At 37.7% G+C, this 16,792-nt stretch overlaps 1 protein-coding gene across 4 annotated transcripts in view; it reads left to right on the top strand.

The window, feature by feature from the left end:
• Positions 1-2,625: 2,625 nt before the first annotated feature.
• RFX3 (regulatory factor X3) overlaps positions 2,626-16,792 on the top strand; it is a 113,347-nt gene continuing 99,180 nt past the window's right edge. For 2 of the 4 annotated variants that reach the window (XM_088054178.1, XM_088054179.1), the window contains exon 1: positions 2,734-2,832. The gene's annotated coding sequence lies outside the window, so the exon portion shown is untranslated. Of the gene's footprint in view, positions 2,833-3,080; positions 3,140-16,792 lie in introns of those variants that run through there. The other 2 variants (XM_014252298.2, XM_005522695.3) reach the window with 2 other exon arrangements.

Below are 16,792 nucleotides of genomic sequence, written 5' to 3' on the forward strand. Positions count from 1 at the left end.
AAAAGAACTCACCAAAAATAAAGGTGACACATGTATTCTTGGATAAAGATCAAATTGATAAAATGTTGGGATACAAATTTACAGAAATTTATTTGAAATTATTTGAAACAGATTCCTTTAGGTCCTGACTGATCTAAGTGGTTACCTCTGCAAATTAACTTCCTAGATGGAAACATCAAAATATTGAAGTGATTAAATAATCTACCTGTAACAAAAGTAGCTACTTCCCTTTAACAAAGAAATTGATAAGGATCAATCTACTTCTTATTGACTGAAATGTTGTTATAGATTAAAATATTTGCAAATATACTGGCTCAGAGAAGATGTGTAATGATATTTATATGTATATTTTAAATTTCTGCCAAGGCCTTGATTTGTTCTTTCCACACAGACAGATACACAAAGTTACGTGATTTCAGGAAAAAAATCAACAGCCCAGTGCTTTTATCCTCCAACTTCACTGCATTCACCACAGCTCACCCTTCTAAGGTTGCCAAGCACATAACTATGCAAGTGACAATTGACACAATGGAAAATACCCAGAATTAAAATACTTAAGGCCAATGCTTTCTTTAGCAACATAGATTATATGAATGTTGCTAAAGCTCTACCATGGAATTAAGTCACATCACTCTGGCAACAATTTTCTGGTAAAACTACTCAGTATCTGACACCTCTATTTGGTTTTCATCTTGTTCATATGGAATTTGAAATTGTATGAAATGCAAATCCTAAAACCTTCCCATGTACAAGCTAAATTAAAGCACCTGCATTTGCTAGATAAAATGAAAGATGCTATCAAAATATCTTTTACCTTTGATTGAATTAATTGAACACATTGCTACATATTTTTATTAAATTAGGTTGCTTATAACTGTATCTCATTTTCATGTATGTGAAAAGGCTAGTCATGTAAGTGAGTGTATGCTCTTAAAACACCCAGACATCCAATGAGGTTGAAGATCTCAGCTGAAGTTACTAGTTTAGCATCTCATGAAAATTAGGTTCCACAGCAGAAGTGTCAAGATACAGCCTCAGCTGTAGAAGTGCTTTAATTAGTTTTATAAATTCAAGATTGTTCTATTATAGACTTAAATCTCTATCAGTCAAGATCTTGTTTATATATACTTAGCCCTATTTCCCAGTATTTTTTAGTAAATAGTTGTTACAGCTTAAGATGGTTACACAGGGCCCTGAAAATCAGAGTAAATCTACTAATGCAAGAGCAATTTCTGTTTTTTTCTCTAGGGACAGGTGAAATAGAGCTGATTGCAGGCCATTCCACACAAATGTCAGGTGCTTTTAGCAGAAGGTGTAAGACGTGACTGGTAAACCATGTGTTGGTAGAACATGTGAGGACATAGACCAGAACATTGGCCAAGAGGGAACTCTATGGTTTACATAGATTATAGACAAGCATTATTGGCTATGCAGACTGATGCTGTGTATAAAGCTTCAGAGATACTTTTCTGGTTAGTAAAGGACTGCAGATGGGGATGTACAGGGACTACCAGGAGATATAATAGCAGCCAGTAGATGCAAGGGCACTATACACAGCCTCAAAGTCACCTACGCACAGGAAGAACTTCTTTACCTTGAGAGTGGCAAAACACTGGGACAAGGCTGCCCACCGAGGTCCTAGAGTTCCCCTCTCTGAAGACATTCAAAACCCACCTGGACATGTTCCTGTATAACCTGCTCTGGGTGACCCTGCCTTGGCACGGGTGGCTGGACTAGATGATCTTCAGAGGTCCCTTCCAACCCTGAGGCACCAGGAAGGAGCAGACACAGCCTGTCAGGACAGCATCCGGTTATCACATTTAGTGGTAACCTCCCTGGAAGTGTGTAAGGAAAGACTGGACGTGGCACTCAGTGCCGTGTTTAGATGACACAGTGGTGTTTGGTCATAAAATAGAATCGGCGATCTCAGAGGTCTTTTCCAACCCAATTGATTCTGTGACTCGGTGTGCCAGCTGGGAACAACGGCCCAACGAACGCACTCGGGGCTGAAGGCCACGTGGGCTGAGAGCAGCCACCGGGCACTCCGGGGCCTTGGCTCGGCCCCTCGTAGAAGTCCAGGGTTGGCAGAACTGCCGCGAGGCCACCAAGGAGTCGGCGGGGCGGGAAAGACGCCACGCATGGTGGCGGCTGCCCTTCTCCTTCCATCGCCGCTTGTCGCTTGACGATCCACTCTTCCTCCTCTTCTTCCCTCCCTCGAAAATGGCAGCTCGGGCCACGGGCGGTGGGGGAGCGGCCCGGCCGCCGCCATCTTGGGGCGGGAGGGGCGGGGGGCGCCGGGCCCCCCCCGCCCGCCCCCCCGCGGGAAGTGGCGCCAGGCGGCCCCCCCGCGGCCCCGCCCCCCTGCCGGGCCCCGCGCGACCGTCGCGCGCCCCACACCGCGCCGGGCCCGCCGTCTGCGCCTCCCCGTGCGGGCGGAGAGCCAGGCGGCCGCGCGCCCCGGGCCGGGGGGCCGGGGGAGCCGCCACGCGCCGGCCGTTACCGCAGGCCCCGCCCCTTCCGGGGCGCTCGGCCGCGCCGCCGCCCCCGCCTCCCTCCGTCCGCCCGTCGGTCCCTCCCTCCCGCTCCCGCTCTCCTTTTGTGAGTTATAGCAACCGTTGCCTTGTGAGTCGAGCGCCATAGTCACCGTAGTCCTGGCGACTGTTACCCATCAACAACAGCCGCTCCGCTCCCGCTCCTGCTCCTCCTCCTCCTGCCGCTGCTCCGCACCCCCTGCCTCACCGTCACCCACCACAACAACAACAACAACAACCGCAGCCGCCGCCAGCAGCAGCAGCGACAGCGGGAGCGCCGCCGCAGCCCGCCCCGGCACAGGTGAATGCGCTCGGCGGGCGCACCCCGGCCCTCCCTCCTCCTTTTCCGGGCGGCATCCGGGCCTGGGCTGCGCCCTCGGGCTGCGCCCGTGCTCGCGGGTCGGCGAGGGGACGCGGGGCTCCCCGCAGACCCCCCGCGGCCCTCCCGGGAACGCCGTGCGGTTGGGGGGAGAGGGGCGGCGGGCATAAACGGGAGTGTCGGGCGGGGAGCGGGGCCGGCCGCCGTGCGGGCTGAGGAGGAGGAGAGGCTGGGCGATGCCGGGGACACAGGCACGTTGCGGGACCTCCAGGACAATCGCTGGGATGCGGTGGGTGCGCGTCTGAGTTGTGTCTCGTTTGTACGGGTCGGGAGATGGCGAAATCGGGGGACGCGCTGCGGCCGCAGCCAAAGGTTAATGGCTTTAAACCTGAAAAAAGCCGAAGGGTTATGAGGAAAGATGCAGCTGGAGACACATCCTGTAGGACAGCAAGAGTAGGGGTTGATTTCCCCCTTTCACTTACAGGGGCCTTGTTCTGATTTGATGTGACTACCAAATGACTAAATATTGGAGGTTTTTGTGAACTTGCTGTATCTTTTAATGATACTTTCGTGGTATCGATCATATCAACCCCCTTTTTTTGGGTGCTTCCTCTGTGTATTTTTTTCTTTTATTCATAATGAATGTTACGGATTATTTTCATGCAAGCTATATTTTCTTTGTATTGTGAAGTGGGGTTTTATTTATTCAATACCCCCACCAATACACACACAGAGTAGCAGGTTGTTTTGGTTTTTTTTCCTTATTGCACTCCTTCTGCAGGGAATTGTTTTTAAATGATGCTTTCGTAGTGACAGTGTACGTGTGTGTGTAGGTCTAGTTTATTGCACAGTGAGTTACCTTCATGTGGAGAGAATCCATTTGTTTCCTTAAACTCTCCATGATGAAAGATATTCACAATACTGTGAGCTTCAGTGTTAAGCAGCAAAGAAAGGAGAAAAAGAACAGTATGAGAAAGAAGTCTGTGATTTTGTTAGTGGTGCTGCTTTTCAAGAGTACTTTAGTGAAAGAAGGAAGGGGTAGCTATTTACCCTTCCAAGAGATGTAGTAGGACTCATGTATTAATGAGTATGGTTTGCTTTTTATTTTCAATCCAAAATGCTTGCTTTCTTCATCCTTTTAGTGATTGCTTATTAAAATCAAGAGATTTGTGTTGTCAGTGATGTCAAATCATACTTCATATACTTTTTGAATTCTTTGGATTAAGTGAATTTTTGGCATCTTTTATGGCATTGAAACATTTAACATCTTAACATTTCCATACTCGGTTGCACTCTCCCCTTTGACTTGTCAAATGATGTCTTATTTTGGCAAACCTTATTCTGTCTAAAGTGGTTACTTACTTATTTCCTTATTTAACGTAGCAAAATTATTAGGAAAAAAAATAATGTTTTTGTTTTTAATCTAAATCCTACATTTAATTGTATATACACCTTTTCCATTTTTACATCCTTAGCTATCCAGTGTAAGAGATGGGATTTGTCTCACATTGGAATTATCGATGAGTGTGACAGGGGCAATTTTTTCAAGCAGGTGTTAACTACAAAATCTGCTAAGTAGATAGTGCATTATTTGATACTGATATTCTTTGAGGTAAGGCATATTGGATCTTTTTTTTTTTTTTAGTGTGATTTAATATTTCGTAGTTCAAAATAGCTTAATAAATAAATTGTTTTAGATAATGACCAAAAGCCTCTACATCATCATGTTTTAATTTTTTTACTCCGAGATGAAACCACTGCATGCTAATTTTGTAGTTCCTGCTGTAAATAAGTTCTAAGTACATTAAGAATTTTCAGTGTGAGTTCTAGCAGGGTATCTGTTATATGGCACATCTAAGTTTTTATTAATTTGTTATTACTTTCTGTGATTCATTGGTTTTGAAATAATTACTGGCATCTACTGTTGAAAAGAGAAGATGTCAGTTCTGCATCATAACTTTCTTAAGTAGCTCTCCTAGAGCAGGACAGAGGACTGCTCAGGATGGAATCATTACTGGGTGTTGAAATCTGTCTTTGCAGAACGTATCCAGGCCACTGGGTAGCAAAGGAAAGTGTGTGCCTGTGTGTGAGACAGAGTTTCTGTTCTAACCCTGTGTGGTGATGTATGTAGATGTTTCTTGAAAATCGTATTAAAAGCACTTGTTTTTGTCTGAAAGAAAAGACCTTTATATTACTATTTGGCTGCATTTTCCTTAGCCAGTGACTACAGTTTGGAAAATAATAAAGCAGGTGTAATCACTGCTTTTAATATTATGGACTTTACTCAGGAAAGTATTGACTCTTTATTGTTTCTGAGATACTGCAGATCACAGATGAGATCTACATTATGCATTTTGATTCCCTAATGCCCACAGCTAACAAAATAGTTGGTGTTTGTGATGCTAACTAGTGTTTGAAAATTACGTGGCTTGTGATTTTTATTTATTTCTTTTAAATACATTGGCTTTCATGACTTACAGAGTGTGACTATCTAATTTTGTTTCAGCCTATCCAAACAAAGCAATCAGTATCATATACTCTGTTGTATTACTAGTAAGTTAACCTACATTATGATACTTTGGAGAATTCCTTTGTGAGGTAGTGTGGGTAAAGCAGTTGGCATCAAAGATACAGTTAAAAGCTGGTAAAGATTTTAATCGTGATGTTTTGTTAGATAATTAGGTTCAGCTTTGTTAGCACTATACCATTTCTTGTTCCTGCCTGACAGGGTAGTTTGTTAATCAAAACCTGCCTAAAGAAATAAATGTTTCACTTCATTTCCATTTACTAAACTATTTGAGAGGTCAGGCTGCTTTTGTTTTCTTCTTTTAATTGAAATGTAACCCAGTGTCTAAAATACAATAGTACTTTATCATTGTAGTTCCTTTTAGTGTTGTAGCTAGTGTTTCTCATTTTCATGCTTTATTTTGAAAGGCTTTCTTCGCTCTGAAAATATTCTAGATTAGTTGTATTTTTTACCTGCAGTCTTCAACATCTTGCCTTCTGCAGGTATATGTCATGCAGAATGCTTAAAAAATGAATAGGCTTCAAAAATATATATGACTATGAAAATGGTTTTTAAAAATCATTGTTAGTTGGAAAGACATCTGAATGCTCTACAATACAGAATAAAAAATAAGCTTTCAGTGGCAATGTAGCGTTCTTGTACTTGGAGTTCCATTTCAAAATTGAGCTCTTTGTCAAATTTATATACTAGAATACAAAAAGAAGAATATTTTCAAATTATCAATGAAAATGCCTTTTTTTTTTTTTTTTTTTAGTAAAAATTAGGGCTGAAAAATTAATGAGGTTTTTAAAATGAATAACTGATCTTTAAGACCTTGTATTTCAATTAGCCACACATTTATTGTCTATGTATTTTGCCTACAGTTGGTTGTCAATCAATACAATGCTTCTCTTTTCTCACAGATGCTATGCATACCCATATTTTGGGAATTTAAGGATCAGTATATATACTGATTTGGCTAAATCTAGTTTGTTAGGGACAGATGGCTGATTTAAACAGGTGTCACTTTCATTTCTTGTGCCTTGTGGTGAAACTTCCAGAGGTTTACAAAAGAGCTTCCTAAAGCAGATGGTGATCTCCACTTCTGTGATTAGAAAAATGCACTTTTGTAGGAAATTATCTTCCTAGTGACTTGGCGTATTATAGTAGTTTGATGTGTCATATTAGAGTTTATCCTTTAATAGTTAAAATGTCATAGCAGAGTTTCAAGTGTTTCGTATAATATAATAATTTAAAAATTTATTTTCTCTTTGAAATCTCATTTTCTCATTTTAAAGTAGATGTGATTATTTTGATCTGAAATACAGTAATTTGAGTGTGTGGATTGCTGTAGACCTAATAATTGTTATTCTTGCAAGACCAAGAGCAGATATATTGCTTGGTGTAACATTGTGTTTCACTACCTTATCTTTTCTACTTAAAGATTATTTCATTTTGGAATATTTTTTAATAAAAAGGAATTACTATTAAGAACATGGTATTAATTTCAAACTAATGTATGTTTAATTTTTTTTTCCTAGCACTCTGCTGTATTAGCACATCAGAAGGTTTCTTTTATTTTAAATTTTTTTGCTCAGTAATAATAATTTCCTCAATTACAAAAGATTTTAATAAAAAAGAATGAAATTGATGTTGGTTTTCTAATAATTTTTTGTTATTTTTATTTCTAAGGATTCCTTTTTTCTTTTTTTTACGTTGACTTTTTAATCACAATGACTGGTGTTTATTGTTAGTTGTTTTCTTTCTAGCAGATGCACCAGAGGGTGCTATGCTATTTGAAATACAGAAAGGAAAGAAAATCCTAAAAGTTTGTTCATTGAAATGCATTGATAATGCATATGAGGCTTGAATAAACATTACTTAAATTTTCACACTTTTTTTTTTCTTTGCAGTGCAATATAGAAAACTTACTGTTTTGACAATATTATGTTAAAAATCATAGAGGAAATTTGCTGTTCTGGATCTGATTAGTCTGTGTGTGTAGATTCACACACTTAAAATGCAATTTCTGTTCATCAAAAGAAAACAAATATTTATATGTAAATTATGTCTGTTTCACATGTAGCTGAAACTATATAAGCTGTGTACTTCTTGAAGTACTACATGAACTTACCTGAGACACACATGCATTTTGGAGTGACCTTTATTGTATGCTATATTTTTCATTTTTAAGTCTATATGTAGCTAATTTGCTCATATGTGAACAATTTTTTAAAAATGCATTTCTGTATATAGAACTTTTTTCCTTTCTCACTGGAGCTCTTCCTAGATGAAACTGGGGTTTACATGGTGGCGGGGTATGTACTTATGAATTGCAAAAAGGACAGGATATTTTTCTCCATCATTCATTAGTTCTGGGAAAGAAAGCCACGAACCCACCTCCCCCTAACCCACTCTCCCCCTGCCTCTACATATTTATAAGTACCATTATGTTTCATCCTAAAAAATTCTCTATGGATATATGACCCTGTCAGATTAGAAATTAATTGTAGTAACTTCTGTAGTTTAGTAGTGTCTGTTTTTTTATCATACCCCATAAGATTAGTAAGACTTTTTTTTTTCTGTGTGTAGGTGGTTAATGGTGTCTAGTTTAGTGTAATTTCCCTTTAGAAGCATGCGAAAAGATGCCAGCTGTATCTTGGTACTACACCTTAAATTGCTTGGTTTTGCACATTGTTGCAAACAGTTTCATTGTTCTACCTGTTCCGCTATTGCAAGTTGTTTGGTTAGTTAGGAACTTCATTTTTAGTGTCCTAAAACCAAGAGGCAGTGGATGGAATATATTGTATTCGATTTGATAAAGAAATTTCCTGTTTTACAATATAAATTTTAGTGGGACTTGGAAGGTTAATTTCTAGCAATTTAGACTTCCTCTTTGAATACCTAATTTATTTCCAACCTGTCTTCTTTAAATTCTTGCGTGACATTCATAGCAGTGCTATGAGAATGCCAAATATTGTATATGAGTAACTGAATTGGAGTGTACTTGTAGCATTTATAACTTCATTCATTCATCAAAGAGAGGAGAAATTTAGCCCTATTTTTAAAGGTCATTTCATTCACCCATAGACCCAGTATGCTGAGTACATCTCAGCTTTTCAGACCATCTCTGCGTAAACAGTATATTTAATTATTTCATTTTCCTCTTATTGAAGACTGAGTAAGTTTATAATGCCTTTTAGGCAAGAACCATGTATTTAGATTTTCTTCAGGCTTTGGATGTTGCTACTACAACTAATGGCTCAAAGCTGTGTTTACTGTTTATGTACCAAATAAATGGATTCTCTCTCATTAAATTTAATCTAACTATTCTTTCTCTTACATATCACCTCAGGGGTGTCTTCTAAACTCTGAAACTCACTGTAGTTAAATCATGCAATACTGCAAAGTAGGAATAGAAACAGGCAAATCTGTTAAAAGGTGAAGTATGTCAGTTTGCAGGTGCCATTGAGTCGGATTATTCTACCTCAGTTAAGATATTTTGGGTTTTTTGTGGGGGTTTTTTTTTGTTGTTTTTTTTTTTTTTGTCTGATTATTATGTACTGTTTATACTTCAAAGTATAAGGTTCTGTGACAGAACTACTTACAAGACAGTTATTAAGATTATAGATAGCTATTTATTCAAAAATACATTTTTGGCTCCAATGAGCTAGTTCATATCTGCTGAATTTTCAGGTGATTCTCTAATGCCTTTGCTCTGATTTTCTTCCACCTTCCCCAAAAATTCCTAAGTCTGAGGCAGGAAAAGGAGAGAGCAGTCTTGCTTATATATCTCTCTTAATCTGACAATATTAGATGTTTACCGAATTTCTGGAGTTGAGTTTCTAGCGATTAGATGACTAGGACTGTCAATTTGTGCTACTGTCTTTTGGCATGACCTGTTACAGATTATCCACAAAGCATTTTGAAATATTACTGTTGTACCGTGTGGCCTCATTTTAACAAAATTGGAGTCTTATCACCTGAGCTTTTTCTTCCTTGCATTGTGGTAGCATTCTGCACTGCAAAGAGCTGGGAGTGAAATTAACTGTGAAACTTACAGAGTTGAGTGGTAAAAAGTAACTAGCATTATCTAAAGAGGACTTAAACTATTCATTATTGGTAGGGGAAACCAAAAATAACTAAACAGCTGTAGTTCTCATACCATTGGACGCAGTGGTCAATGTCAGGATTTCTGTCTTACATTAAATGTTTCATAAATTTGAAGACTTATTTTCTATTTAACTGCTACAAAAAGTATTCAAAATTCTCCATTTAGAGTCCTAACTGTTCTGTTCTCCCAGTAAGATGTCTATTGTATTCTTATCTCTTTATTGTTCTGTGGCTTGAGAGTAGATTGAGTAGTTACAGATTTAATGAAACAAGAATGTTTCCTAGCCCCCATTTCTGGTGATGAGGTGCACATTGTAGTTCTTCCCTTAGGAAGGACATGTGGCTATGCACAAAGAATTGTTAATTTGTCTTTCTAGTTAAGATTTTATATATTTTGTTTATTACTGGAAGTCAGTGTTAATTACTTTGTATCTCAGAGAATTTAAAAGATACAATAAAAAATTAACCTTGCCTTAGAACTACTTCCTTTGATTAAAATCCCATTCTTCCTTTATAGTGTTTTTAAAAAAGATAGTTGTTCTATAATCACAATTTAAAAACTAAATTTTCTCCAAATTTCTGATTGAAAAATCTGGAATAACTTAGTGATCAGATGTTATGCATTTTACAGTTAAGTTATAGGAAGGTGTTGTTTAAATATATATATAGTTCAAGAGACTATTGTAATCAGAAAATATATGACTTATGAAAACTATTTCGATTACTTCTGTAGGAAAGTTCAGCTGTCTTCAAAGTTACATTAGCCTTGGATAGTGAGGAGCAGTTGAGCTACCTGTGTAGTAGCTGATTTATCAAATTGACTAGCCATGAGGTGAGTTGATACACTGTAGTAGCTAAGATCATATCAACATTTGTGTTTGTCTTTAGCATTTAGTTCACTTCTGTTTTGTTCTGTCCACTCGGTGTTAAATCAGTCAGCTGAGTTGTAATTTGCAAAGGAGTTGAGAAATAACTCTTCCATATTAATTGTATTGTTTTCCTCTCAGATTTAATAAATGGAAAAATATAGAATCCAGTATGTTTCCAATTCCTGAGTTGATTCTAGGTAATAGTAATAGCAATTCCCTGTAACTTCTAGGGAGTTTGTTTGTTGGACTTTCTGAAAGGCATGGACCAGCCTTCTGTGAGCTATGTCATCTTTACAGCTGTTTTAGAGAGTAAAACATGCTTAGTTAAATCATAGATTTATTGTAATTTAATATAATTATTATTTAATAATAAGTGGAGCTAAGTAGGACAGAAATATAGATAGCTTCATTCCCTTATTTTGTGAAAATACTTTTAAGCTGCAAGCCTGGATTTTGAAGTGAGGCAAGAGTGGATGGATTAAGATGAAAACGCAGCTCTTCTGGTATTGTCTTTTTATAGGTGCTTTCTAATGCATGGTTGTCCTGAATTGCTCTGGTTTTCTCCAAATCTGAAACTCCTTTCTAGTGTAAGGAGCACAGTCCTGAGAGGGCATTTCATGGAAGAGTAGTGAACAAGTAAATGTATATTTACATGTATAAAATTATATTTCATTATGCTGGGTCTGTAGTGGTGTGGCGATGAGAAAGGCTTAAAAGGTTTTGTGAACATCAGGCTAGTTCACAGAATTTAGGTTTTGAGTCCGAAGTACCCTTTGCTAGCAAACTTGTGTCCCACTGAGTAAGGTTTATTTGCAGTAAACTCAGAATTAGAGATGGTCCTACAAAGCAATAGCATAATTTACCATGTAAGTAATGATTCTGCCTTATGAAATACACCTTCAAGTATTTTAAAAGTTGTGGGTTTACACTGATTCAGTTGTATCTGGTGTAGTGGTCTTTTTAATGCTGTTGTTTCAGATGTTCAGTTGTCAAACACTATAACCTTGTGAACTTGTGTGGTCTGAGATATCCAGATTTTATGTTACTGTTTTATATCTATACTTCCTGTGGAGGCAGATTTAAATGTCAGATATTACAATTTCCTGCCATGATCTTGATATGGGCCACTAAGTCAAATTTCCTATCCTTAACAGAGCTTGAAGGTCTTCAGTATCTTCACTCCTTGGCTTACTTTAGTATTTATTTCTCCTTATTGAATTCTGAAGAAATTGACATTTCTTGAATTCAGGGAAGAGCTGGACACAGGATCATGATTTCAGTGCAGTGACCAACTTTCATGACCCGATGAAGATAGTTTCTTCATGTGGTCTCAGATCACCAGTTACAAGTTTGTTTATCACAAACATGTGTCAGGCAGCTGAGATGAAGAGGAGTTTCAGGATTACTTTGCATGTGAAAGATTGTCATATAAGGGCTCCCACAGCTTGATTTCAGGATGAAATATTAGGTTATTTGGTTAAGACTTGTAACAACTCAGTGCTGTAAATCTCAGCTGCTTTTAACATCTTGAGTCATCATCACAGTTGTAAGTTTGAGATACTCTAAAGTTCTTGTGTCAGCGTAGTTGTATCTCCTGTTACATGCTATGATCCAACGACAGTAATTCTTCAGACACAGCTGAATTTGTTGAAAGCTCAACATCAACAGACTGACCATCTGTAGCCTACTGAAAAAAGTGTTTAGCTTGAGCCAGCAGTTAATTTTTTTTATGTACTTAAAAATAATATTTTGAAAAAGTATGAGCGTTTTCTTCCCATATTTTATTAAATGGGAAAAGATATAGTGTCCAAGTCAGAAAAACAGATGGATCTGGCAGATAGGAAAGTAGAAGTTATGTTTTTGTTATCTCTGATAAAGAAAGTGTAAGTTTTGGTCAGAAATGCTTTAGTACTTGTCCCAGGATTTGTAGTATAAGAAGGGAAAAGTAACAGGTTTTGGCCATTAAAAATGACTTGAAGATGTAATTTGGTGTTATTAATGGGAATTGGAATGTTGATTCATAATATGTTAAATCCTTCTAATAAAATTATCTGTGTCATCACCATAAAACAAACTGCATGGTCACAAGTGTAACTTTGTTTTATAGCTATGCTTCTGACCTCCCAATGATCTGTTCTCTTTGGCTAATATTTAAATTTTGTTTTTTAAAATACGTTCATTCTACATTAAGTACTTTTGTCTTCCACAGACTGATTCAAAAACATTCTGTATGCATTTAACTTGGTAGTATGGAAATGGTTAAGTTTTCATACATAATGATGCAAGAAATATTTTTGCTTTTATATTTCCTTCATATATATATTTTTGTAGACTATTGTTGTATAGTTATATAGTTCCTTGCTAGCTCCAGTACTTTTCCCTACTGTGATAGGCAGAAAGAAAGAAGACATTCTAGAAGCTCTAAGCCCCGGGTGTCCAAGGCCCCTGTCTTGTCTTGGTTCTCTTTGGGAGCCAAGGTTCAAACCAGGTCTTGGAGATACATTCTCACAAATAAAGTTTATTTCCTATGTAAGGTGGGGGGGAATTCATGAAAGGGTAGAAGCAGGGAGAATTACCTCATTGCTTGTGCTTCTATTTGGAGATTCTTTTAAATTATGCTAACTTACTAAACTTGTAAAACTGTATTCACCCTATGTGCGATGGGCATTTTTACATACCTGCCCCTTGGAATCCTCCAATAAAGACCAGCCTTTAAAACCAAAGGAACAGGAGGTGTTTAGGGTATTCAGTGCTGTATAGTGTGCAGTTTGTGGTTTGTTTGTATTTGGTTGATTTTTTTTTCTCTTGATTGTTTTCTTTCACCTTGAAGAGTGAAAGAAATGTGGCAGATAATTTCATAGGAATAAGAATCATCAAACAGGACATTTTATTTTAATCCAGGTGGTTCAACTTGTCAAATGGGGTTACTTATGTTAGGTGGTAAAACTGGTGGTTTTCACATCACTGAGTGGTATGTCATTTCTATATAGAGCATATTTTCTCAAATGATCTTTTAACCATCTTTCACAGGGTGTTAGAAAGCTTATATTTTCTTACAGCAAAGATACAGATTACCTATTATAAACACAGTTGTCTTAGTGAAATCTAGGACAAAAGCAGTCCCTAAAAAAATACTCTTTTAACCTACTTCTACAATAATCTTGGATTATTATTACAATTATTTTATATATATATAATTTTTATTTTATAATATATTTATATTTTATATATATTTTAATTATTTACAAGTATTTATTACAATTATACAAAATAATACAGTTTTATTGAAATTATTACAATAATTGGAATGCCAATCCTGTAAAGCTCTAGGGCTTCACAGACCTGTAGCTGCAGATTGCAGGCTGGGGACGGAGTGGCTGGGACTACAGGCTGGATGAGGCCCTGTGGCCTGTGGTTGTTGAACATGTGCTAGCGGTGTGCCTTGGCTGTAGAAAGATCAAAAATGTCTCTTGGGTTGTATGAGCACAGCTATAGGCAGGAATTTGAAAGAAATGTTTATCTACCTGTCCTAGGGTGACTTTATACTGCTTGTCTGTTCTGTTTATGCTGGATATTAACTTTTGCACCTTTAAGACTGGTTCTGAGAGCAAAATGAGGAAAGAAGAAGCGCGCAGTTCGTTTTCAGAAATAGCACTTGCTCTCCCGCATTCTTTCTCACGGACTGCTGTCTGCAGCAGAGACAGCGGGAGAGAGCTCTCTTTTGCTTTTAGTTAGTGGTTTTAGCTAGCTGAGGCAGAGAAGTTCCCTGGATGGTGGCTTTTCTTTTTCTTGGAACTGATTGGCCCTGGTCTGGACTGAAACTCCAGAAGAACACCAGGAGCTCACACCCACTGGGGCCCGAGACATGACATTTTCCAGCACCAGAGGGACTGATAAGAGACTGAGCAAGCTGAGCTACACTCCATGACCAGGACTTTTCTGGATTTGCCATCTCTTAAGAACAGCAAGACATTTTATTGTTTGATATTATTCAATTTTTTTTATGCTTGTAAATAGTTTGTTTGTTAAATAAACAAGTTTTTTCCAGTTTTCCCCTAGGAAATATTCTCCCAAACCAGTTGAGGGAGGCACCACTTGAATCTGCTTTCTAGAGGGACCCCCTTTGGAAGTTTTCTTGCAAATTTACCCTAAACCAGGACACTGTCTAGTTTCTGTATTTATTATACAACATGCACATGCATTTCTGCTTTTACCCTCATTCTTCTGCAGTTGTGGAAAAGATGTTGGTTGGAGCAAGTTCAGGAAAGGGCCACTAAGATGGTCAGGAACTAGAGTGCATGTGTCTGTGAGTAGGTGCTAAAGGATATGGACTTGTTCAGTCTTGAGAAGAGGGAGTTACAAGGGTCCCAACAGCAGCCTTCCCTGGAAATGCACTTCCTGTGGAAGTGCGTGGTGAAAGGATGAGAGACAATTTCATAAGTTGAAACAAGAGAGGTTTGGATTGGGGACAAGGAGAACCTTTTACCACATGAAGACAGCCCAACAGTGCAGACCAGGTGAGGTTTTGCCATCTCCATCTTTGGAGATTTTCAACCTCTGACTGGATAAAGCTCTGCGGGGTTTTATGTGTGCCAAGTCTGAACCTGCTTTGGGACGGAAGTTGGGCATGACAGCTCCCTAAATCCATGGCAGCCCAAGTTATACTATGATTTTACTTGTGATTCTTGATCTACAGCAGAAGATCCTAGATGTGATCTAGCTTGCCTTCTAGTCTTGTTGGCCAGTTCAGTTTGCAAGGACTGCATTTGCATCCTCATATATGGAGGTAAAAGTGGAAGGATAGAGCTAGAGTCACAGTCGTCCTCTTGATATGTATCACAAAGACTTGGATTGGCTGCCTAGGAGATGATCTCTCTAACAACCCAACTCTTGGGTTAATTTTTTCTTCAGTGTGTTACATTTCTGTTATTTTGGTCGAATGCTTCATTCTATGCATTTTGCAAACTTAGGTCTGGACATAGACTGGATTCCTCATATTTATTTACAATATTTTAGAATGAAACCTTGAAACTTTGCACTGGAGTCCTGCAGAGGCAAAAAAAATAAAAGCGGTGGAGAAAATTGCACTAGCAAGAAAGCAAATTTTTTTAGGTCTCTTCAGGAAAAAACAGTGATCAACAAAGGGTTTTATAAAATAAGGAGGCACCTTGGTTGAACACCTGGTAAAACCAAACCCCAGTTGCTGATTTCTGTGGACATTTGTGTGTCAAAGTCTTAAATGCAGTTTTAAATTCTTTTGTTGTAGCAAAAGAGAAGAAAAAAAAGGAAGAACTACAAACAACATTTTTATTGGAAATTATTTTTAATTTCCAATTTTATTTTTAGAATTTTAAAATAAACTGGATCATTTCCTTTCTTTGTTGAAACAAGTTCAGGGGTGTTGGTGAAACATTCTATATTTGGCTAACTTGAGTGGTGATTTGTAAATGGTGCTCAGTGTACATAACAGCAATCTGAAGAAAGGGTCTTCTTTGTAATGAGGATATCTAAAATATTTTCCTGTAACTTGCCTATATCTGTATTTATTTTGATAAGAACTAGACTTTTTTTGTGTCCAAAAAAAAGGATTTCAGAAGCAAGGACAATGATTTTTAAATGTAGGTAAAGAAATGTTTGTTTTAAAAAAAAGTTTGCTTTATCATATATCTGCATATTTAAAATTAATAGCAATGGTAGAGATCAAGAGCAAGGATCTAAGGAAGTGTCTAGTCCAGTAACTATTATTGGTGAAATCAGAAAAATAGGTTAATAATCGATACTTCAGTTGACTGAAACGGTTCTCTTTGGGAGTTTTTTGTTTGTTTTGGTTGGAGTTTATCATGATGATTCAGATTCATAGCAAAATTAATGTACTTTGATTTCTCTTACTCTTTTTTATCACTGCTTGAGGGATAAGCAAAAATATAAATATACATTACTAGTTATGATAAAGGTAGTCTTGATAATCATGACAATATTTGAAAGTAATCCCTTTATTTAAATGGAGATGTTTCATACCAGCTAATAAGCTGAGTTGAATTGAATGATTAAGGCCTGGGTAAGCAAATGCATTATTTAGGACATGTTTTTATTTTATTCATAATTTGTTAAACTTACCTCTGTCAAATTTGAGAATTTAAGTTAAAGAGGGATGTAGGATTTCCAAAAAGTGTTTCCAGTGAATTTTTTCCAAAGGAAAATAATTCTTCTGATTGAACGAAGTATATGAATGCACAGTGAAACTCAAAGTGCTCAAAATGATCTAATAGCATGGCATAGTCAGTACCTTTTTCAAGTGCCTCTATTCTAAGGCACATATCTTTTAGAATGTTCCTGTTAAGTCCTGAAGTAGGCTGGAGCCTAATTAAAAAAAAAAGACAAAAAAACCACAACAAACCAAACCCAAATAATTATAAAAATCAGTTACCATTACCTCTTGTCAAACAATGTTTTG

The sequence above is a fragment of the Pseudopodoces humilis genome, chromosome 4 (genome assembly GCF_049639895.1).
Source record: "Pseudopodoces humilis isolate 2021_Gansu_Grassland_sample_001 chromosome 4, ASM4963989v1, whole genome shotgun sequence".
NCBI classification, from domain to species: Eukaryota; Metazoa; Chordata; class Aves; order Passeriformes; family Paridae; genus Pseudopodoces; species Pseudopodoces humilis.